This window comes from Oryctolagus cuniculus, chromosome 8, assembly GCF_051225735.1.
Source record: "Oryctolagus cuniculus isolate XC-2025 breed Fujian yellow rabbit chromosome 8, ASM5122573v1, whole genome shotgun sequence".
Classification (NCBI taxonomy): Eukaryota; Metazoa; Chordata; class Mammalia; order Lagomorpha; family Leporidae; genus Oryctolagus; species Oryctolagus cuniculus.
Genome location: NC_142874.1, coordinates 26,242,889 through 26,267,710, shown reverse-complemented (window position 1 = coordinate 26,267,710; position 24,822 = coordinate 26,242,889). Strand labels below are relative to the sequence as shown.

Below are 24,822 nucleotides of genomic sequence, written 5' to 3'. Positions count from 1 at the left end.
AAGATTTTACATCATTCACTGGATTTACAGATTCACTGATATGGGCCATCAGTAAAATATGTTTAAAACAATAGAGATTTCCAATGAGAGACCTGAGCCTGATTCAAGGTGCAGCTATTTTAGAGTAGGCCTCCATCTTGTAACTCGGGCCTGAACCCTAAGCCAAAAGCTCCTGAAAAGAGAATAAACTTCCCTTGCGATAAACTCCCCTAGCAACAGCCAATCAGCAGATAGCAGGGAAATGCCTAAAGTTCCAGGTGTCTTTTCAGGCAGTTAAGGTGCTTGATAACATCCCGAAACCCTGCGGTTTGCCACCTACACCCAAGCGGCTCAGACCCTATACTTTAGCCAATCATTTTAAAAAGCATCAACCCCAAAGCCATCTTACCACCTTTACTAGGTCCATTCCCACTCTTGGATGCACTAATCAATCAGAGAATTTATGGTGACTTAAGAATATTTCAGATGATTTTGCTTACAAAATTGTTGATGGAGCTCAGATGTTCTGAAAATTCCCATTGAGTTCTGGAATGTGATTTGCATATTGAAGGTTTATGGGCATCATTCGAAGGACTGTACTACTGAATTTTTCCTAAATGACTTTGCATTGATGAAAATAAGATAAGAATTAAAATCAAGAAGACATATATGGAAAGATGCTATGATTCACGTTTTGCTCTGGACACAGTATAATGCCAAATTTTCCTACATAACAAATTAGTGGAGTGTGATCATGGCACTCTACAGTCAGGTAACTGAGCTTACTCTCTTTTAAAAGTGGGTGGGAACTGAGAATCACTTATGTTCTTTATGTCTTCAAGTTATAATATTTCATTATTAATGTAAGATTTTCTGAAGATTCTTATAAAAGTAATATATGGTATAATGAACATCATCTTCAGGATATCCACAATATTGAAAATAGTTATTTGTCCAGGAGACATCAACCATTTCATAAATGGTATAAAAACATAAATGTCAAAATAGGAAAAAAATTAAAAATTACAAAACAAAAAATAAAAAGATAAAAAAAGAACAAAAGCCCCTCAAAATGAAAAATGAGAACATAAAACTCAAAAAAACATAGGGACTGGTACTGTGATCCAATGGGTTAACGCCCTGGCCTGAAGTGCCAGCATCCCAAATGGGCACCAGTTCAAGACCTGGCTGCTCCACTTTTGATCCAGCTCTCCACTATGGCCTGGGAAAGCAGTAGAAGATAGCCCAAGTGCTTGGGCCCCTGCACCTGCGTGGGAGACACAGGAAAAGCTCCTGGCTCCTGGCTTCAGATCAGCACAGCTCCGGCCATTGCAGCCAATTGGGGAGCAAACCACCAGATGGAAGACCTCTCTCTGCCTCTCCTCTCTCTGTGTAACTCTGACTTTCAAGTAAATAAATAAATCTTTAAAAAACTCAAAAAAATAGAATTAAAATGTGATTTGGTATGAACATGATTTTAAATACATTCAAAGGATTTTATGGTATGCATCTTTATCAAATTTTGATGATTTTAGAATATGAGCTTTCATGAACTTTCTGTGACTTCATGATGAAAAAAAAATGTATGAAAATGCTACCATGAAAAAAACTATGTGTGGGCTTAAATTTTTTGTGCCAATATCAGCTCATATTTTCATTCTGTTTTTATATATTTCACTGTATTCTTAAATACTGATTTTATAGTAACTGTTGCATGTCCCCTTGAATAATGGAATTGGAAATTCAAGACTGAAATGGGTTGAGCTGAAATTTTGGAATCAGATCATTCCATATTCCTTTTTGAGTAAGTTTGTGAAGTGTGAAGTGTACAACATGATTTCCACACAGTCAGAAAACATGACTCCTTTGAAGTCAGTTGCAAGCCAATTTGTTTATTTCTGGACAGAAAGAAAAATCTGTCAATTTTTTTTCTAAAAACACTCTTAGCTTCATGGTAGAGTGTAGGGAAATTAGTGATGTCCAGCTGTGAATATGCTACCACTGAATGAAATAAAATGATTCATTTTGGAGAGTTGGGCGGCCCCCTACTAGATGTGAGTTTTGCAGCTTGCTTTATAGGGTCGATTACTGTTGTTCCAAAGCACCAGATATGATGAGATGGTTCCATTTCTGTTGAAATAAAAAGTGAAATAATATTCTCAGATTCTGGAGATATCCCAATTCCTGATTAAAGAACTGCCCCTCAAGATTTCCCCTAAGAAATGAGGTAAACATCATTAAACCAATTAGACACACATGAGAAGGAACTGATAATACATGTCTCCAGGTTATGAACCAAACTTCACCCTGTAAAAAAAATTGCCTTTTGCCAATAATAACCTAGGTTTGCAGAGTGCTTGCTGGCACTACTGAGGAGAAGTTAAGAGGAAGCCCTGAGAAACCATGCCAATGGAGCTCTTGAGTAACAGCAGACAGAGGACACAGCTGTGCCCTGGAATCCTCTTCCAATGCAGGATTCCGGTCAATCGCCATACTTGACATGGGGTCAGATTCCAGGAGTGGCATTATTTATTTCACTGAAGATAAAACCTAAGTTTTCTTAGGACATATTCATAAAGTAAACTCAGTATGAGAGAGAGAGTGGCAAAAAAAGTACTTTAAAGCCAAGTGTCACACACTCATAAAGGAGTGTTTTCATGAGGTTTCTGAGACTTCATGCAGACAATTTAAGGAAAATATGTGTTATGAAAAAACCATAGATATTATACTTTCTGAACCCAACAAATCCCCACTCTTCATTTTTAGAAGATTTACCTTTATCTTTGAATACTCTTTGTGTACAAAGCATTGGAATTAACCCCTGATGAAGCAAAAGAATAAGGGCAGGTAAACTGAAAGGACCTGGTAGTTTGGAAAGTGTCCATTCAGTGTGCAACTGTGAACACACATGGAACCACTTGATGCACAATGGTTGTCTTGGTGTAGGGGCCTCTTGGGCAATTCTCTACTCAGGAATTCCATCCATTCTTGGACAGAAATTGAATGTGTCAAGCAAAAACAGAAAACTTGTGCAAGCAGTCCTTCCTGTGAGGTTAAATGAAGTGCATGGGGAAAAAACCCTAAGCAGTCATGGTAACTGTGCTCTTCTGTAACTCAGAAGTCAGAGGACAGTGCACTGGGTGGGCCCATACCAAGCGCAGGCTTGGCATCCTCTCCGGCTGGAGAATTCACTCGGTCATTATACTGGACACTGGTCTGGTCTGCAGTAGCAGGGTAATTTGTTCTGCTGAAGAAACACCAGGGAGCAGGAAAAATAATGTTAGGTGAGAGCATGATACACTCATGGTGTGGATTTCAGGAGGTTTCTGAGACAGCTTAGAGATAAGCTTATGAAAAGATACAACTGATGAGCAAATTGATACCTAGCGTAAATGCTTTGTTGGACCAAAACAACTTCCTATTGTACCTTGATTCTTATATTTTAGTTTTTGTCTTTGAATACCAAATTGTCTTGCAGCATTAGAACTACTTTTAATGAAGGCAAAGAAAAAAATGAAACAAACTTGTAGCTTGGAAAATGTGAATTCAGTGTTGTACTGCCAACAAGTGTGAAGAAAACATGAAGACTATGTAGTCTTAGTTTATGGGCCTCATGGGCAATTCTCTACCAAGGAAGTTCACCCACCAGGGGAAGAAACTGAAGATATTTCAAGCAAAGTTTAAAAACAAACATTTTGAAACAGTAGTCCTTAGTCTTATGTTAAGTAAAATACAGAGAAAAGAAAAGAAAATCTTAAGAAAAAGAGATCCTAACTCAGTTTTCCAGCCACTTGGAATGCAGAGGACAGAAGACATAGGTGGGCCCATCTAGGCTCAGGCATGGCATCCTGTGCCATTTCGAGATTTTGGCCATTCACCCTACCTGGTATTGTGTCAACAGCAGTGGTAGCATCAAAGCACCTGTTGAATGACAAACAAAAGTTGTCAAGATATTTCAGACAACAGACCCATCTCAACCATCTGATGGCAGCAAAAAAATTTGAAATCCAAGCAAATTGGCTCCTATTGTGGACTTGAATGAGTTTTCTGATACATCATTAAAATCAGTTTCTTAAAGTATGGATAATGAAAAAAAGCTCATAGTTTAATAATTTTAGAACAAAATTCTTGTTTAAATTCATTTTTAGTTTTTTCCCCCTTTATCCTTGACTATTATTTGTATCTTAACAATCGCAACTACTCTTTCAGAAGACAAAAAGATTATGATAAAAATCAAAGGTCTGGTAACTTGGAAAGTGCCCATTTGGTGTTTCTCTAGGAGTTAAGGATAGAATAGGAGGAATACAAAATGGAGTAGATGAGGTTAAGTGCCCCACGGGAAATTCCCTGGCAAGGAACTCCATGCTTCCTGCACAGGATCTGAAGAGTCCAAGCCAAGTTAGAAAACTTCTACAAACATTTCTGCACAATAATTCTTAGTGTAAAGTTAAAAGATTTGTACAGAAAGATAAAATCCTGGTGCTTTGGCACAGTAGGTTAACCCTCCACCTGCGGCGCCAGCATCTCATATAGGTACCGGTCCTAGTCCCAGTTGCTTCTCTTCTGGTCCAGCCCTCCACCATGGCCTGGGAAAGCAGTAGAAGTTGGCCCAAGTACTCTAGCCCCTGCACCCATGTGGAAGGCCTGGAAGAAGCTCTTGTCTGCTGGCTTTGGACCGGTGCAGCTCTGGCTAGTGTGGTCATTTGGGGAGTGAACCAACAGATGGAAGACCTTTCTCTGTCTCTCACTGTCTGTAATTCTACCTCTCAAATAAATTTTAAAAATCTTTAAAATAGAGAAAACCCCAAGGAATCAGGCCAGCTGTCCTCATAATAAGAAAAAGAGGAGAGAAAACATCAGTAGGCCCACTGCAAGGTTAGGCCTGATATCCTCTCCCAGTGGAAGATTTTTGTCAGTCACCATATTTGACACTGGGTGGGCTTCCCCTGGAGTGTCATTCATTCCATTGCAGAAAAAAATAAAGCTCTCCTAAAACATTTTCATAAGAGACTCATCTCAGTATCAGATAGTAATAACAAATTACTTTAAATACCAGCATCCTACACTTACAGTGGGGATTTTCATGAGGTTTCTGAGACTTCATGTAGAAAAGCTAAGGAAAATATATGTTCTGGGTTCATTTTTAGGTGTCTTATTTTACCTTTGAACACTATTTGTGTAGAAAGCACTGAAATTACCCTGCATTATGGCAAAGGCGTAAGGAGATACTGATACTATCTGGTAACACGAAAAGTGTCCATGCAGCGTGCAACTGTGAGGCAACGATAGAGTAACAATGCAAAACACTTTTCTTATTTTAGGTGCCTCTTGGGCAATTCTCTACCCAGGAATTCCGTCCATTCTTCATGCACAGAAACTGAGGATGTCAAACAACATTAGAAAACATGCGCAAGCATTCTAGAAAATGTAGTTCATACTGTGAGGTGAAATGAAGTTTATCGGGAAAAAATATCCTAAGGGATCATGTCAACTGTGCTCTCCAGTAACTCAGAAGACAGAGTACAGTAGACACGGGTGGTCCCATAGAAGGTCAGACTTCTCACCTTCTACCACTGGAGGATTTTGGTCAGTGAATATACGTGACACTGTTCTGGTTTGGAGTGGTGGGGGAAATTTCTTATGTTGAAGAAAAACCAGGAGTTATCTTAGTATATTTGAAGACAACATATTCATTTCAACATGGAGCAACAGTAAAAGAAAAAATATACTGAAACATAATACACCCATGATGTGGACTTCATGAGGCTTCTAAGAGGTAAGTTTATGTAAATACAATGAATGAAAACTTGATGCACAGGTTTAACAATCTGGGGGAGCAAAACAAGTCCTCATGCTAACTTCCTTCTTACATTGTTTAATTTTTGCCTTTGAATGCATTGTGTACTGACCGTTACACTACCCCTTGGTAAAGCCAAAGGAAAAGGATGGAAAAAAATGAAAGCAACTGGCAAGTTGGAACATTCCCACTCAGTGTACTCCAGCAAACAAATGATAGAAAAACAAGAAGCAAAACACTAGTCTTAGTTTAGATACCTCAATGACAATTCTCTACTAAAGTACTCCTTCCTGTGAGGAAACTAAGGTTTTCAAGCAAAGTGAGAAAACTCAAACAGATATTTTTGAAAAGTAGTCCCTAGTGTTAGGTTAAAGGAAGTGCATAGAAATGAAGAAAAATACTAAGGAATGATGCTAACTGAACTCTCAGTAACTCAGAATGCAGAGGACAGAAGGCTTCAGCTGCCATTGAAAATTTTTTTACTCTGTCATCATACCTTACACTGATTCGTACTCCAGGGTAGCATTAAATCACCTGTGGAAGGTAAATCAAAAGTTTTCTTAGGATATTTTCAGAACACAATCATTTTATCAACTGACAACAGGAAAACATTATTTGAACCCATAGAAATACATGCTCATAATGTAGATTTTCATGAGTTTTCTGACACAAGATAAACATAGGTTTATTTTTATTTATTTATTTTTGACAGGCAGAGTGGACAGTGAGAGAGAGGCAGAGAAAGGTCTTCCTTTGCCATTGGTTCACCCTCTGCTGCGGTCGGCGCACCTCGCTGATCCTATGGCAGGAGCTAGGTACTTCTGGTCTCCCATGGGGTACAGGGCCCAAGGACTTGGGCCATCCTCCACTGCACTCCCTGGCCACAGCAGAGAGCTGGCCTGGAAGAGGGGCAACCGGGACAGAATCCAGTGCCCCAACCGGGACTAGAACCCGGTGTGCCGGCGCTACAAGGTGGAGGATTAGCCTAGTGAGCCGCGGCGCCGGCCAGACATAGGTTTATAAAGATAGGTACAATGAGAAAGCGGCTCATAGATTTAATAATTCAGCAACAAAAATGCCAATTTCAAATATATCCTTAGATTCCTTATTTTTATCCTTAAATATCGTTTGTGACTTACCAATTGCAAACACCCCTCAATAAAGAAAAAGCCAGGTATAGACAAAAGGAAAGGATACGGTAACTTGGAAAGTGCCCATTCCGTGTTCTGCTGGGAGCCACACAGAGAACAACATGAAACAAAAGCTTTGCCTTAGATTAGAGCCCTCAAGGACAATCTCTGCTGAGCAATTCTATCCTTCCTGGAGAACAACCGAAGAGACCGAGTCAAGTTAGTGGTCACATGAACATTTTGAAAATGGATTCTTTGTGTAAACTTAAAGAAACTGTATGGAAGTAAGAAGAAATCCTAAGGAAATACACCAAAGTGCTTTTCAGTAACTAAGAAGATAAAGTGCAAAAGGAAAGTGTGGTCCCACTCTAGATTCGGGCTGAATATTCACACAGTGAAGATCATGGTCAGTCACACACCTTGACACTGATTGGATTTCCATTGTGGTGTTACTTATTCTGTTGATGGAAAGAACTAAGGCTGTCTAATGATGTTTTCAGAAAACAGACCCATATCAATATGCACATGGTGTAAAATAAATTATTTTACATCCCACCATGTTTAATTCATAATGATGATTGTCATGAACTTTATGGTACCCCAAAAAGAAGTAAAGGAAAATGCATGAGAACAAAACAGATAGATAGGAGAGTTGTTAAACAATTCCTATTTTAAATTTCTTCAAGATGTTTTATTTGTATTTGAACAGCAGCTGAGAACAAAGCATCAGATGACCTTAGGCTATAGCAAAGGGGTAAAGATAGACAATCGCCAAGTTTCTGGTAACTTGCAAAGTGCCCATAGAATGTGCAGCTGTTGGCCAGTGAGAGATGATGCGCTTCCACATGACGGTCTTTTACAGGTGTCACATGGGCAAATCTCTATCGAGGAAATACGTCCTTCCATGGCAGAAACTAAAGGTTTCAGGAACATTAAGAAAACATAGCCAAACGTTCTGGGAAAAGCAGCTCTCAGCATTATCTTGAAAGCATGGCAGACATACTGAAGAGGAGTTCTCAGAACTTATGCCACATGAAATCTTCAGCATCTCATAGATCAGAGGACATAAAACATATGGACCCCTACTGAGCTGAGGCATGGTATCATTTGCCACTGGAAGGCTCTGCTCAGTCACCATGCCTGATTCTGGGTTTGACTCCAGTGAGACTATCATACTTCCTGTGGAAGAAAAAACAAAAGTTGCCTAAGCAGATTTTCAGATGCAGATCCAACTCCATGTCAGAAAGCAGGAACAGAAGTGATCTCCAACCCAAACAACACATTCTCATAATGTGGATGTGCACAAGTTTTCTGAGACATAATAAGGGTAAGTCTACAAAAATCCAAATTAGGAGAAAATGGGGAGATGTTGTCATGTTTTGAGAGAAAAACAACTGGCAAGGTGAAAATCATTCTTAGAGGTTTATGTCCTTGGCAATCATTTGAGTTTAAAGAATTTCCCTTCCACTTGGAGAAAATGAGACAACAGTCATAGATGAAAAGAAAGGATCCAGTAATTCAGAAAGTGCTCTCTCCATGTCCCAGTGGGAGCCACGAAAGAACAATATGATGCACAACCCACTGTCCTAGTACAGGAGCCACATGGATAACTCCATCAGGGATCGGGTCCCTCCTGGACAGCAACTGAAGACTTAAATTCAACATGACAAAGTCATGCAAATATTTAGGCAAGTTTATCCTTCATGGAGGGCTCCAGAAATGTAGATAGGATGCGACAAGCTACTAAGCAACCATGCCGACTCTTCAGTAAAGCAATAGACAGAATACAAATGACACGGTTGACACATGCCAAGCTCAGGCATGCCCTTCTCTTCGCATGGAGGATTTGGACCAAGTATATGTGTGGCAATGGTTAGGATTTCCAAGTTGGTTAGATTGACTCCGCTGCAGATATACCTAAAAGTGTCTTCGGATAGGTTGAGAAAACACACTCAACCTGCTATTACAAGCAAATCAATGATTTGACATCCCAGCAAATGGCACTCAAAATCAACACTTTCTGGAGGTTTCTGAGACATCATAAACTAAGAATCAACTACATATCAGAAGTACCAAATGCAAAGCTAGAATACTACAAGGAAAAAAGTGTGTGGCACGTGGTGGTATAGAACTTGTGTACCAAGCATTGCAGTGACCATAAACAGCTGCAAAAGCATAAGGAGAGAGAAACTGAACATCTTTGTGATCTTGGGAAGCACATACTGAGTGTAGAGCCACAGGAAGCAAACTGGCTGTCTCAGTAAATGTGCCCCAGGGGCAATGTTGTACCTAGGAACTCTATCCTTCCAGGCCAGAACATCAAAGGTTTCCAGCAACCTAAGAAACACAAAGGAAAAATGGAAAAAGCAACCCCTAGTGTTCAGAGAAAGGATCAGCAGAGAATATCAAAGGAACTTGTAAGGCATTCTGGTATTTGAGCACATCAAGTGCTCAAGAGAACAGAGGTTAGAACAGAAGTGTACCCAAAGGGAGACTGGTGCTAGCATCATTGGACACATTTGGAGTTTGATCAGTTATCAGACCATCCTAAATGTCAGATTCCCATGTAATCATCAGGTCTTTCGGTAAGGGAAAGAAAATAAGTCCTCGGTGATTTTTCACATCAGAGAGGAATAAAATCAGTATTTCTGAAACACAGAGATGAACACACTCACAATGGATGTTCCTGACAATTCTGACTCATGTTCCTGTACATGCAAACATGCATTATGGGAAATGGCTCATGGATTTCAAACAGCTAGAGTAAAATCATTTCCTGCGCTCCATTGATTCTTAAAGGTTTTCTTTCTGTCCAGGGACATATCTTGATACTCCTAATTGCAAAGACAATTCCAGACAGCCAAAGAATAGAGAAAGATGTAATGAGAGATCTGGTAACATACAAATGGCACAAATGGTGTCTACCTGGGAGACAAGTAAAGTCACAGGTAGTCTAAGAGTGTTTTTTAGTTTGGTACCATCTCAGACAATATCTGAAAAATTTTCTACTATATTTACAAATGTTCTAATGGGGAACACAGGAATGGAACAACATGCAAATATAGGTGCAGGTTGGCTCCACTGCACACTGGAGCATTAGGTTCAGCGAGAAGACTTGACACTTGATTAGAGTTCTGCTATTATTTCATCCATGGAAGGATCCAGGCATACTGAACTGAGTGACTGAGAAGACAGATTTCATTCAGCATTAGTATAGAGTAACAAAAAATAACTTCCTAACTAAAGAGTAAGGAAGAAAAACTAAAAGGCTCTGCGAACATTCAAAAATGCCGAGTCGTTATGCAGCAGTGTTCAGCCAATGATAGGACTCACGAGGACAAAAGGCAGTCATGGAGGACACGACTTGCACACGAGCACTTCTACACTGAAGAAACGCATCCATGTTAAGCAGAAGGATGAAGATTCCAAAACAGGTAGAAAACACAGACATATTTTCAGAAAAAGGAGACACTTAGCAATAACACTCCACCACAAAAATGTCACGTCAAAAAGGAACAACAGCAGTAACTCTAAAGCACAAACCACACATGAGCCAAACAGATTGTTCCTAAGTTCAAATGGGGGCGCTACAAGTTTGGGGACAACGATCTGTAACAAGATTACAGAGACCACAGAACGCACAAAAAACCAGAATGAAACAGAAAATCTTGGATTCACAGAAAGAGGTCACTGAGAAAAATGTCCTGAATCATGGCAAATTACAGGAAACAAAGTACATATTACAGTGCAAAGGCAAAATGGGCACAGAGAGAGAGAGAAAACTGTACCACTCAGAGACAAAAAAAAAAAAAAAAAAGGAAACCTTTAAGGAAGGTGAAGAAAATCGAAGCAAAAGAGACTGAAAAAGCAGCGTTAAAGGCAGTTCAAACACTGGAGGAAAAAATGAAAGATCTATGTAAGCAAAAGACAGAGAAATCCTAGGTCACAGGACACCTTCTGGTAACAAGGAAGCACTTTGCAGAAGCTTCCCAGTCCCGGAGGCAATAGGAAAGCCCGTTCTCGCTCAAGGAGCCCCGGCAACCCAGCGGGCACCCAGGGGCAGAGGACACAAGGCACACGGGCCCCTACCGTGGTCGGGGTCAGCCTCGGTGCTAGGAGTCACTGTTGGGAGCGGCACGTCCAGAACAGGTTCCCGGGTGCCAGGCTGGGCGTCTGCAAGAAGAAGAGACATCACGCACTTGGCCTGAGTGAGGGTCTTTGCCGACAACACACCTGCCTCCGCCTAGGAAACCAGGCAGAGAAATGTTCTCCCGGCCCCACACCTCCCGACGCCTCATGTGGGTGGGTGCCTAGGTCAGTGCGGAGACAGCACGGGCGCCTGCCTGCCTAGGCCACAAAGAGTCCCGACCAAGGGAAACTGGTGGCACCGGGGCCAGGGCGAGGGCCCGCAGCAGGGCGCGCCGTCCCCCCTCGTGCGTTGGGCCGCGCAAGGCCTTGGTGCCACCCCACCCTCCAAGTGGGTTCCCCTCCTTGGCCAGGGCTGGCGGGCTAAGAGCGGCCCTTGCCTTCCACACGGCAAGGCGACGAGGAAGGGGAAGTGAAAGGATCCAGGAACCAGGCAAGGGCCACCTCCGGGTTCCAGGGGCAGCCAAGAAAGAACCTGATGGCACCCAGCCCCCTGTCTCAGGGGAGGGGCCTGGTGGGCACACCTCGAGCAATCCTCTGGGCCCTCCAGGACGGCAACGGAGCACCGTGTCCGGCACGGGCTCAGTCCAGCCAGGCCCCGCTGCACGGCTCCCCGCATGGGGGCGAGAGGGGAGAAAAGCGGACGGAGCAACCGCGCCCTCTCTCATCTGCGCCCACTCAGGGCACGGAGGACAGACGGGCCCGCGTGGCTGGCTCCACACACCAGCCCGGGTCTGGTCTGGGCCACGAGCGCACGACTGGGAACTGGCCCATCCAGGACACTGGGTCAGATTCTCCTGGTGGCCCGCTGGACTACAAGGCAGACAACTCCCCAGCTGCCTGGGGGCACGGCACGGGTCCAGAACACGCTCGTGCCAGCGTCAGAGGGCACATCGAGGACTTGTCCTCAGGCAGCGGCCACGCCTCCTGGACGCTGTCCCGGGAGCTCGGAGACCAGCCAACGCCAAGAGGAAGGCAAGGACGTCTCAGGAGAGGCAGAGGCACAGAGCACCACCCTCGCGGAGCCCAGCGTGCCCGCGCCTAAGTCCGCTGCGCACACTGGGCCACCAGGGGCAGTGGGGCGCTCCACGCCGGGTCCCATGAGGCTTCTGCACTCGCAGCCTCCGTGGCAACGCCAGGCATGCGGGCCGGGAGTGCTGCACCAGACCCCCGGGGTCATGGCGGGAGCAGACGTGGGGGGCGGGGAAGCCTACGCCCCTCCCGCACGGGTTAGGAGACCACCACGCAGAGCAACGGACAACCTGCGGACAGGCCCAGGCAGCGTGCAGCCAACCAGAGAACCCGGGAGGACACACGGCCCCGTCTCGGAGCGCCGGACTCGCACCGCGGCCCCTCCCTCCCCAGGGAGCACATCCTTCCCGGGCAGAGCCCCGAGGACGTCCCCGCAGCTCCAGAGCACAGGCCAGCATTTCGGGACAAGGAATCGCATGGCGACACCTTCCCGGTCCCGGAGGCAATAGGAAAGCCCGTTCTCGCTCAAGGAGCCCCGGCAACCCAGCGGGCTCCCAGGGGCAGAGGACACAAGGCACACGGGGGCCCCTACCGTGGTCGTGGTCGTGGTCGTGGTCGTGGTCGTGGTCGTGGTCAGCCTCCTCGGTGCTGGGAGTCATGGTTGGGAGCGGCACGTCCGGAACAGGTTCCCGGGTGCCGGGCTCGGAGTCTGCGGAAGAAGAAGAGACATCACGCACTTGGCCTGAGTGAGGGTCTCTGCCGACAACACACCTGCCTCCGCCTAGGAAACCAGGCAGAGAAATGTTCTCCCGGCCCCACACCTCCCGACGCCTCATGTGGGTGGGTGCCTAGGTCAGTGCGGAGACAGCACGGGCGCCTGCCTGCCTAGGCCACAAAGAGTCCCGACCAAGGGAAACTGGTGGCACCGGGGCCAGGGCGAGGGCCCGCAGCAGGGCGCGCCGTCCCCCCTCGTGCGTTGGGCCGCGCAAGGCCTTGGTGCCACCCCACCCTCCAAGTGGGTTCCCCTCCTTGGCCAGGGCTGGCGGGCTAAGAGCGGCCCTTGCCTTCCACACGGCAAGGCGACGAGGAAGGGGAAGTGAAAGGATCCAGGAACCAGGCAAGGGCCACCTCCGGGTTCCAGGGGCAGCCAAGAAAGAACCTGACGGCACCCAGCCCCCTGTCTCAGGGGAGGGGCCTGGTGGGCACACCTCGAGCAATCCTCTGGGCCCTCCAGGACGGCAACGGAGCACCGTGTCCGGCACGGGCTCAGTCCAGCCAGGCCCCGCTGCACGGCTCCCCGCATGGGGGCGAGAGGGGAGAAAAGCGGACGGAGCAACCGCGCCCTCTCTCATCTGCGCCCACTCAGGGCACGGAGGACAGACGGGCCCGCGTGGCTGGCTCCACACACCAGCCCGGGTCTGGTCTGGGCCACGAGCGCACGACTGGGAACTGGCCCATCCAGGACACTGGGTCAGATTCTCCTGGTGGCCCGCCGCACTACAAGGCAGACAACTCCCCAGCTGCCTGGGGGCACGGCACGGGTCCAGAACACGCTCGTGCCAGCGTCAGAGGGCACATCGAGGACTTGTCCTCAGGCAGCGGCCACGCCTCCTGGACGCTGTCCCGGGAGCTCGGAGACCAGCCAACGCCAAGAGGAAGGCAAGGACGTCTCAGGAGAGGCAGAGGCACAGAGCACCACCCTCGCGGAGCCCAGCGTGCCCGCGCCTAAGTCCGCTGCGCACACTGGGCCACCAGGGGCAGTGGGGCGCTCCACGCCGGGTCCCATGAGGCTTCTGCACTCGCAGCCTCCGTGGCAACGCCAGGCATGCGGGCCGGGAGTGCTGCACCAGACCCCCGGGGTCATGGCGGGAGCAGACGTGGGGGGCGGGGAAGCCTACGCCCCTCCCGCACGGGTTAGCAGACCACCACGCAGAGAAACGGACAACCTGCGGACAGGCCCAGGCAGCGTGCAGCCAACCAGAGAACCCGGGAGGACACACGGCCCCGTCTCGGAGCGCCGGACTCGCACCGCGGCCCCTCCCTCCCCAGGGAGCACATCCTTCCCGGGCAGAGCCCCGAGGACGTCCCCGCAGCTCCAGAGCACAGGCCAGCATTTCGGGACAAGGAATCGCATGGCGACACCTTCCCGGTCCCGGAGGCAATAGGAAAGCCCGTTCTCGCTCAAGGAGCCCCGGCAACCCAGCGGGCTCCCAGGGGCAGAGGACACAAGGCACACAGGGCCCCTACCGTGGTCGTGGTCATGGTCGTGGTCGTGGTCGTGGTCAGCCTCCTCGGTGCTGGGAGTCATGGTTGGGAGCGGCACGTCCGGAACAGGTTCCCGGGTGCCGGGCTCGGCGTCTGCGGAAGAAGAAGAGACATCACGCACTTGGCCTGAGTGAGGGTCTCTGCTGACAACACACCTGCCTCCGCCTAGGAAACCAGGCAGAGAAATGTTCTCCCGGCCCCACACCTCCCGACGCCTCATGTGGGTGGGTGCCTAGGTCAGTGCGGAGACAGCACGGGCGCCTGCCTGCCTAGGCCACAAAGAATCCCGACCAAGGGAAACTGGTGGCACCGGGGCCAGGGCGAGGGCCCGCAGCAGGGCGCGCCGTCCCCCCTCGTGCGTTGGGCCGCGCAAGGCCTTGGTGCCACCCCACCCTCCCAGTGGGTTCCCCTCCTTGGCCAGGGCTGGCGGGCTAAGAGCGGCCCTTGCCTTCCACACGGCAAGGCGACGAGGAAGGGGAAGTGAAAGGATCCAGGAACCAGGCAAGGGCCACCTCCGGGTTCCAGGGGCAGCCAAGAAAGAACCTGACGGCACCCAGCCCCCTGTCTCAGGGGAGGGGCCTGGTGGGCACACCTCGAGCAATCCTCTGGGCCCTCCAGGACAGCAACGGAGCACCGTGTCCGGCACGGGCTCAGTCCAGCCAGGCCCCGCTGCACGGCTCCCCGCATGGGGGCGAGAGGGGAGAAAAGCGGACGGAGCAACCGCGCCCTCTCTCATCTGCGCCCACTCAGGGCACGGAGGACAGACGGGCCCGCGTGGCTGGCTCCACACACCAGCCCGGGTCTGGTCTGGGCCACGAGCGCACGACTGGGAACTGGCCCATCCAGGACACTGGGTCAGATTCTCCTGGTGGCCCGCTGGACTACAAGGCAGACAACTCCCCAGCTGCCTGGGGGCACGGCACGGGTCCAGAACACGCTCGTGCCAGCGTCAGAGGGCACATCGAGGACTTGTCCTCAGGCAGCGGCCACGCCTCCTGGACGCTGTCCCGGGAGCTCGGAGACCAGCCAACGCCAAGAGGAAGGCAAGGACGTCTCAGGAGAGGCAGAGGCACAGAGCACCACCCTCGCGGAGCCCAGCGTGCCCGCGCCTAAGTCCGCTGCGCACACTGGGCCACCAGGGGCAGTGGGGCGCTCCACGCCGGGTCCCATGAGGCTTCTGCACTCGCAGCCTCCGTGGCAACGCCAGGCATGCGGGCCGGGAGTGCTGCACCAGACCCCCGGGGTCATGGCGGGAGCAGACGTGGGGGGCGGGGAAGCCTACGCCCCTCCCGCACGGGTTAGCAGACCACCACGCAGAGAAACGGACAACCTGCGGACAGGCCCAGGCAGCGTGCAGCCAACCAGAGAACCCGGGAGGACACACGGCCCCGTCTCGGAGCGCCGGACTCGCACCGCGGCCCCTCCCTCCCCAGGGAGCACATCCTTCCCGGGCAGAGCCCCGAGGACGTCCCCGCAGCTTCAGAGCACAGGCCAGCGTTTCGGGACAAGGAATCGCATGGCGACACCTTCCCGGTCCCGGAGGCAATAGGAAAGCCCGTTCTCGCTCAAGGAGCCCCGGCAACCCAGCGGGCTCCCAGGGGCAGAGGACACAAGGCACACGGGGGCCCCTACCGTGGTCGTGGTCGTGGTCGTGGTCGTGGTCGTGGTCGTGGTCAGCCTCCTCGGTGCTGGGAGTCATGGTTGGGAGCGGCACGTCCGGAACAGGTTCCCGGGTGCCGGGCTCGGCGTCTGCGGAAGAAGAAGAGACATCACGCACTTGGCCTGAGTGAGGGTCTCTGCCGACAACACACCTGCCTCCGCCTAGGAAACCAGGCAGAGAAATGTTCTCCCGGCCCCACACCTCCCGACGCCTCATGTGGGTGGGTGCCTAGGTCAGTGCGGAGACAGCACGGGCGCCTGCCTGCCTAGGCCACAAAGAGTCCCGACCAAGGGAAACTGGTGGCACCGGGGCCAGGGCGAGGGCCCGCAGCAGGGCGCGCCGTCCCCCCTCGTGCGTTGGGCCGCGCAAGGCCTTGGTGCCACCCCACCCTCCAAGTGGGTTCCCCTCCTTGGTCAGGGCTGGCGGACTAAGAGCGGCCCTTGCCTTCCACACGGCAAGGCGACGAGGAAGGGGAAGTGAAAGGATCCAGGAACCAGGCAAGGGCCACCTCCGGGTTCCAGGGGCAGCCAAGAAAGAACCTGACGGCACCCAGCCCCCTGTCTCAGGGGAGGGGCCTGGTGGGCACACCTCGAGCAATCCTCTGGGCCCTCCAGGACGGCAACGGAGCACCGTGTCCGGCACGGGCTCAGTCCAGCCAGGCCCCGCTGCACGGCTCCCCGCATGGGGGCGAGAGGGGAGAAAAGCGGACGGAGCAACCGCGCCCTCTCTCATCTGCGCCCACTCAGGGCACGGAGGACAGACGGGCCCGAGTGGCTGGCTCCACACACCAGCCCAGGTCTGGTCTGGGCCACGAGCGCACGACTGGGAACTGGCCCATCCAGGACACTGGGTCAGATTCTCCTGGTGGCCCGCCGCACTACAAGGCAGACAACTCCCCAGCTGCCTGGGGGCACGGCACGGGTCCAGAACACGCTCGTGCCAGCGTCAGAGGGCACATCGAGGACTTGTCCTCAGGCAGCGGCCACGCCTCCTGGACGCTGTCCCGGGAGCTCGGAGACCAGCCAACGCCAAGAGGAAGGCAAGGACGTCTCAGGAGAGGCAGAGGCACAGAGCACCACCCTCGCGGAGCCCAGCGTGCCCGTGCCTAAGTCCGCTGCGCACACTGGGCCACCAGGGGCAGTGGGGCACTCCACGCCGGGTCCCATGAGGCTTCTGCACTCGCAGCCTCCGTGGCCACGCCAGGCATGCGGGCCGGGAGTGCTGCACCAGACCCCCGGGGTCATGGCGGGAGCAGACGTGGGGGGCGGGGAAGCCTACGCCCCTCCCGCACGGGTTAGGAGACCACCACGCAGAGAAACGGACAACCTGCGGACAGGCCCAGGCAGCGTGCAGCCAACCAGAGAACCCGGGAGGACACACGGCCCCGTCTCGGAGTGCCGGACTCGCACCGCGGCCCCTCTCTCCCCAGGGAGCACATCCTTCCCGGGCAGAGCCCCGAGGACGTCCCCGCAGCTCCAGAGCACAGGCCAGCGTTTCGGGACAAGGAATCGCATGGCGACACCTTCCCGGTCCCGGAGGCAATAGGAAAGCCCGTTCTCGCTCAAGGAGCCCCGGCAACCCAGCGGGCTCCCAGGGGCAGAGGACACAAGGCACACGGGGGCCCCTACCGTGGTCGTGGTCAGCCTCGGTGCTGGGAGTCATGGTTGGGAGCGGCACGTCCGGAACAGGTTCCTGGGTGCTGGGCTCGGCGTCTGCGGAAGAAGAAGAGACATCACACACTTGGCCTGATTGAGGGTCTTTGCCGACAACACACCTGCCTCCGCCTAGGAAACCAGGCAGAGCAATCCTCTGGGCCCTCCAGGATGGCAACTGTGCACCATGTCCGGCACGGGCTCAGTCCAGCCATGGCCCGCTGGACGGTTCTCTTCCCAGGGAAACTAGCGGGATTGGGGTTGGGTTTGGGCCTGTGTCAGGTTCGAGTAGTTGGGTCGCTCATAGTTTGATTTCACCCCACTCTCCATTTTGTTTGGCCACCTGTACAGTGTCTAAAGGGCTCAAGCCATGTGGAGACCCTCATGCACCAGTGGTGTATGTACGCTCTGGGTGTAATGGGAAGTACAATTTGTAATCTCAGTTAACCTGACTAGCATTCTGGCACTCTTTTCCCAGGAGACACGTCCTTCCTGGGCACATATCCAAGGTTCCTTCACAGCTTGAGAGCAGAGGCACTTATTTCTTGAGAAGGAATCACTTTGCAACAAATCGGAACGTTAAAGAGCATGTGAAATGAAAGGATGCAGGAACTTGCAAGTGCCACCTTGGTGTTCCAGTGGGAGCAAAGAACCTTATTTCACCCAGACCACAGTCCCCTCTGAGGGGCTACGTGAGTATACCTCTAGGAATTCTCTGGTCCCTGCAGGACACTACTGCCAACCCCAGTTCTCATGAACCATGTTCTGCACATGCTTAGTCATGTCACTCCCTCGTTGACGCTCCCGCCATGTGGGAGAAATTCTTATGCAGCTGCACAATCTCCTCTGTGTTCACTCACAGGGCAGAAGGCAAGCGTGGCCGCACCGCTGTTTGGTCCGGTCTTTTTCCCTAGTGGAGGATTGGGGCCTGTCCCATTCAGGGCACTCTTTGAGGCTCATGTTGGGTTCATGTACTCCATGTCAGACAAATCTCAAAGTGTTTAGGCATGCTTTAAGAACACACTCATTCCAGCAGCAGAGATCAAATCCATGACTTCACGTCAGGCAACAGCCATGCTTCGTGGACACGTTTCCCGGGGTTCTGAGACCAGCCGAAGCAAAAAAAAAAAAAAAAATGATTGTCATGTTGGGTTTCAAACTCCATAGAAAACAAATATAAATGTCTTAGGCAGGATTGGGGAACCCACTCGTTCCATGTTTCAATTAGTGCATCTCTTTTCAGGCGGTAACACTGTAAGTCACAGATGTAATGAAATTTCTTTTAACTATCATTTGTCTATTTGTTGTGCTAGGGAGCCAACAAAGTACAATATGATGCCCAGTTCACTTTCTTAGTAGGGATCCTGGTGACAGTCTCTGTGAATTAATCTTTTCCCTCCTTCACTGCAACTGAAAACCTCAAGTGCCATTAGCCTTGCCCTCACATAATTGGTAAATTCAGTATTTGGTGGATGGCTCCAAGCATTTAGGGATGAAAGGTGAAAATGCAAAACCACCATGCCATCTCTCTAATTCAGTATCTCAGTTGTCAGAGAAAAGCAGCATGTCTGGGCATAGAAATGTTTCTTCATTTCTCCTCTTTATGAATTAGTTTTTATTGAAAAGAGTTCATGGTTTAGCCAAATGCAGGGTTAGCACTTGGATTTTTGCTTTGTGTTGGAGTGAAGCTGCTCTAGGAGTCTAGGCTCTCAGCGTTCATCAACGTTCATCAATGGTAACTGTGTCTATGAGTGTTGCAGTGGTATAGTCTGCTGCAGTTCGTAAGGATAGAAGTTGGGCTTGAGCTGAATATGGGTTTCTTTATCTGTATATCTTTGGTGCACCGAGAGTTCAATTTCAGTCTTGCCAGAGAGTGTGACAGCCAGGACCTTGTTCTTGGTGCTGAGAGAGACAAAGTTGACCTCCCCCTTGTCCTACTGGCAAGCCTTGATGATTCCAGTGATTATGGAACCAATTCCTGTGACTATACAGATGGGCCCTTCCTCAGGTCATTTCTGTGCTAAGAATTGCCCTTCCCCTTTCAGAAAAGTAAGAGGATAGGCATAGATGAAATGAAAAGATCCAGTAATTAGGGAAATGGCCAGTATCCCAGTGAGAGCCAAGGAAAATGTGCCACTTTGCTAACCCACTGTCTTGGCATAGAGACAACAAGGGTGACTCACTCTCTAGGCATTTTATCCCTCCTGCACAGCAAAAGACGACTTCAATCCAAGTTAGGAAAGTTGCTCAACCATTTCGGCAAGTTAGTTCTTGAGGAGGTTTCAAGGAATTTTAGGAAAGATGGGATAAAATCCTCAAAAACCCTGACAACTGTTATTTTCAGTAACTCAGAAGACAGAGGACAAATGACATAGGTGGGCTCATTCCATGCTTAGTCTTGGTCTCCTTGCCCAGTGAAGGAAGTGTTTGTGCCAGTCACACTCCCAGACACTGGGTCCAATTCTCAGGTAGATTTTATTTAATCCATTTAAGAAAAATCTACAGTTGTCTTGGGATAACTTTGGAAAACAGACCCTATGAGAGGTCAAGGCAACGATTTAACACCCCAGCATCAGGCAATCATCATGGAGATTTCCTTGAGGTTTCTGAGACCTCGTGAAGGAAAGGAGAGGGAAATATATATCATGAGTACAAGATGCAAAGACGGAATTCTTTTGGAGCTAAACAAAAGATTTTCTAAATTCATTGCAGATATATTATTTTTATTTGAGTAGCACTATTCTACCAAACTTTGGAGTTACGATTTGAGGTAGCAAACGTGTGAGGATACAGAAAATGAAAGTCTCGGCAAATTGAGTGCTGATTTGGTGTACGATTGTGAAGCAGTCATGATTCCAGCAGAAGCAAATGGTTGTCTCAGTGTTTGTGCCTCATCAGCAATTTTCTTTCAAGGGAATCTGCCCTTCCAAGGCAGAAACTGAAGATGTCAAGCTAGTTAGGAAACACACATTCAAACATTTGTGAAAAAGAAGCTCTTAATGTCACATTAAAAGATGGGCAGAGAACATAAAATGAAATCCTAAGTAATTCTGCTAACTGAACACATCCAGTGTTCAGAATGCAGAGGTCAAAAGACAGATGTGGGCCCTGGCCAGCTCGGGCTTGGCATTATTTGCCAGTAGATTTTGTTCAGTCACCACATCTTATACTGTGCCACACTCCAAGTGAAGTGTGAACTTTCATGTTGAAGGAAAAACAAAACCTATCATAGTACATTTTCCAACAGCAGACCCTTCTCAACATCAGATAACTGGTAATGAAGTTATTCTGAATCCAAATACGATACAAGCACATGAAAGGAGATACATGCAAACATGCATTATGGGAAAATGCTGTGTGAACTTCCTTTTGCTCAAGAAAAAAAGATTCCTATTCTAAATTCTCTTACATGTTTCCTGTTTGTCCTTGGATATCATTTTGAACTGTAATTTTCCTTCCAGAAAATATAAGCACAAGAAAAATAAAGGCAAACGGCATAGTCAGTGTTCCCGTGGAAGCCAAGTCAAGAAAAATACGAAGTCAAAACCATTGCCTTAGTTTGGTAGTCACACTGGTCATTCTCTAGCAAGAGAGTTATTAATGGAGGAGTTCAATTCCAGTTAGGAAAATTATACATTTTGGCAAGTTGGTTTGTAGCAGGCGTTCAAGGCAGTGCAAGGAAGATTCAAGTACATGCTTAGGAACCACACCAATTGTTCTCTTCAGTAACTCAGAAGACAAGGTTCAGAAGGCACGCACAGGCCAATCTGAAACTCGGGCCTAGCCTTTTTGCCAAGTGGAGGGTTTGGGTCAGTCACATTCTTTGACATTGGATCCGATTCTCATGTTGGTTTTATTGATTCCACTGTGGAAAAATCTAAAGCTGTCTTAGAATATGTTCAGAAAACAGACTCATCTCAGTGTAAGATACAAGTAAAATCAACTCTGAAATCTCAACTTCATGTACTCATAAAGGGGATTTTCCTGAGGTTTCAGAGACCTCATGAAGAAAAGAAAAAGAAAACGTACTGGGGGCAGCCAAAATAGCTCAGTTGGGAGAGTGTTAGACTGAAGAAAAGGAAAATAGATACGATGAGAACCCACTGCACAAATTGAATCATTTTTTAGAATTGTTACTAATATAAAGAGAACAGATTTCGTGTATTTCACAGCTACAGTTCTAAGAAGAGAATCATAATTCCCCCCTCCCCCTCTCATTCTCTCAACCCCCTCTTTTCTTCCCTACTTTTCCTTTAAGTTTTACAAAGAAAAGCTTTCAGTCCACTCTATAGTCACAGGCTTAATTTATCACTAACCATATATTCAACAAGTAACAAAGTCGGAAGACTACAGTTCCACACAAGTATACACAAGGCCTAAGAAGAGCAATCATATCACAAAGTATCCATTTTATTCCTAAGTATTTTTTGTATTCTACATCACCTGCCACACAGCAGAGAAAATAAATATATTTGTCTTTTAGGGACTGGCTTGTATCATTAGGCTTAATGGTCCCCACTTGTATCCATTTCTATACAAAAGACAGGATTTCATTCTTTTCTTTTTATGGCTGAGGAGTATTCCACAGTGTGTATATACCACATTTTCTTAATTCCATTATCAGTTGATGGATATCTGGGTTGACTCCACATCTTAGCTGTTGTGAATTCAGCTGCAATAAACATGGGGGTACAGATGACACTTCACATGCTGATTTCATTTTCTTTGGGTTCATTCCCAGGAGTGGAATGGATCAGTCATATGGTAGATCTATTTTCAGATTTCTGAGGAATCTCCATACTGTCTTCCATAATGGTTCTACTAGTTTACATTCCCACAAGCAGTGGGTTAGGGTACCTTTTCCCCACATCATCACCAGCATTGATTGCTTTTTGATTTTTGGATGATAGCCATCTAACTGGGCTGAAGTGAAAAATCATTGTGGCTTTGATTTGCATCTCCCTGCAGACTAGTGATCCTGAGCATCTGTTCACCTGTCTATTGGCCATTTCAATATTTTGAGCAGGAAAATTCCTTTCTAAATTCATTTCAGGTGTTTTATTTTTATTTAAATTCCACTTATATACAAAACATGAGAATTACTTTAAGAGGCGCAAAAAGGATAAGGACAGAAATACTGAAAATCTATCTTGAAAATCAATGATTGAATTTTGCAACTGTGAGACAGTTACAGAATAACTGGATTCAAAACGTTTGTCTTAGGGTAGGTGCCTCGTGGGCAATTTTCTAACAAGGAATTCTATCCTTCCAGGAAAGAAACTGAAGATTTCAAGCACATCGATAACAAGGCGCAAACCTTTTATAAACTATCCTTTGGCGTTAGGTGAAAGGAATTTTAGGGACATTTAAAGGAAGCACGCTCTTGGTACTCTTCAGTAACTCAGATTGCGAGGACAGAAGACGCAGGTGGTCCCTTTACAAGCTCAAGCTTGACTTCTTTTTCCTTTGGAAAGTTCTGGCCAGACACCATACCTTTAATGGGTTCAGACTCCGGTGACAGTGTCATCTTTTCCATTGACGAGAAAACAAAAGTAGTGTTAGTCTATTTTCAGTCACTTTTCAGTATCTGATTTCAGGAGAAGAATTTGTTTGGAATGTAAATATCATTTGCTCCCAATGTGGGTTTCTTTAAGTTCTGAGACATCATCAAACTAAGTATATCGAAGTATGTCTCTGAGAAAATGATGCCCAAGTTGAATAATCATTGTGAATCAAACCAATTCTTGTTTTGAATTGAAAGTTTGAGGTTTAATCCTTGAAATCATTTAAATGAAGAATCTTGTACTTTGGAAAAGTACCCATTAGTTTTCCACAGGGAGCCAAGGATAGAATAACATCATTGACTCATATTGGAGATTGTCTTGCAGTTTCTGAGACATCATGAAGACAAGTTTATGAAAGAACAATTAATGAAAAAATGATTTATAGATGTACTACTTTCTTGAGCAAAACAAATCCCTATCCTTCATTTATTCTAAGGTTTTTATTTTTAACTTTGAGTACTATTTATGTACACAACATACAAAGGTGACACGTTGGTACATGAAGGCACCAAATTTGGAACACTGGCAAGAAGCCTCTATGACATGAGGTCTTTTCTGTTCATCCCTAACACTATTCCCTTTCAAAGGGTTTCAAAGAGCACTGGGACTTGGGATGTGTCAGCTACCACAGAGTACCAAGCCTCACCGATGCTTCAACAGGAACACACTGATTATATGGGAGAGAGTAATTCAGAAGTGTATGTGGAAATGCATTTCAAAGAATGAACTTGTCTATGCACACACTGTTTCTAGTTGTATCATAAATACCTATAATGAAAAAGTGTGCATTCATCTGAATATGTTTAGCAGCGAAGTCACATACTACTTTTAGTCCACGTTTCCTCAGCACATGAGGCACTCTCATTTGTAAGGGCTACACTTACATTTGGTTAGAAAATGGTTCCATAGACTAGATCAACACACGATCTCTCTGATGCACACATCATTTGCAAGAGTGGCGTGGTAAGTCAAGTACATCATCTTATCTGTGCTTTGGTCTCAGGACACCATAAAACCTCCTGATCTGTGCTACCCTTGTGAAGACAGAGCAGGTGGAGTCATGGGAGGGGTGGCATTACTCTTGGGGTTAGCCCTGAGCTACAGGACATCACTCAAGCTTCTCCTGTGACACCTGGCAGGCTTGCGGTCTGGTTCTTAGCAAAGGAGTGAAATTCTCCCAGAGAACCTGGCACGCTGGCCCTAAGATCCCACCTCAGGGAACTCTCACCTGGGCTGGCAGCACTCTGCCCCGCAGTGGCGATGACTTGCCGGGTACTCTCTCCAATGTTTCTTTTGGATTTCATACAGCTCTTCTTAGACTTCTGGTCAACTGCAAATATTCTGGGATAACTTGCAATCAGAAACTCCACGAGGGAAAGCTGTGACACAAAAGGATGAACATGGGGTGCTCTTTTCCACTTGGCCTATTTAGGAGTCACAAGTCCTATGTGAACCGTGAACATCACAAAAATGTGAAATTCTGGATTCTAACAAAAATTTGCACTTGACAGTAACACATACGAACCAGTTTTATCTCTTAAATGACAGTTACACTTCCAAGAATACTATGTAACTTGTCCAAAAACATTTCTCATTAGAAGACCAACATATTTTGTGGCCTAGTTGAATGGCTAATATTTTGATATCACTCGCTTCT

The 24,822-nt window shown here is 48.0% G+C and overlaps 1 long non-coding RNA gene across 6 annotated transcripts in view; it reads right to left on the bottom strand.

Annotated features, from left to right (window-relative positions):
- Nucleotides 1-1,851: 1,851 nt before the first annotated feature.
- The window catches only part of LOC103347521 (rho GTPase-activating protein 20), a 115,124-nt gene continuing 92,153 nt past the window's right edge, over nucleotides 1,852-24,822 (bottom strand). For all 6 annotated transcript variants that reach the window (XR_016211763.1, XR_016211764.1, XR_016211766.1 and 3 more), the window contains 9 exons: nucleotides 24,394-24,544; nucleotides 17,578-17,661; nucleotides 15,922-16,038; nucleotides 14,272-14,382; nucleotides 12,617-12,733; nucleotides 10,996-11,079; nucleotides 6,273-6,310; nucleotides 3,863-3,900; nucleotides 1,852-2,109 (listed from right to left, as the gene is read on the bottom strand). This is a non-coding gene — a long non-coding RNA (rho GTPase-activating protein 20). The remainder of the gene's footprint in view (nucleotides 2,110-3,862; nucleotides 3,901-6,272; nucleotides 6,311-10,995; nucleotides 11,080-12,616; nucleotides 12,734-14,271; nucleotides 14,383-15,921; nucleotides 16,039-17,577; nucleotides 17,662-24,393; nucleotides 24,545-24,822) is intronic.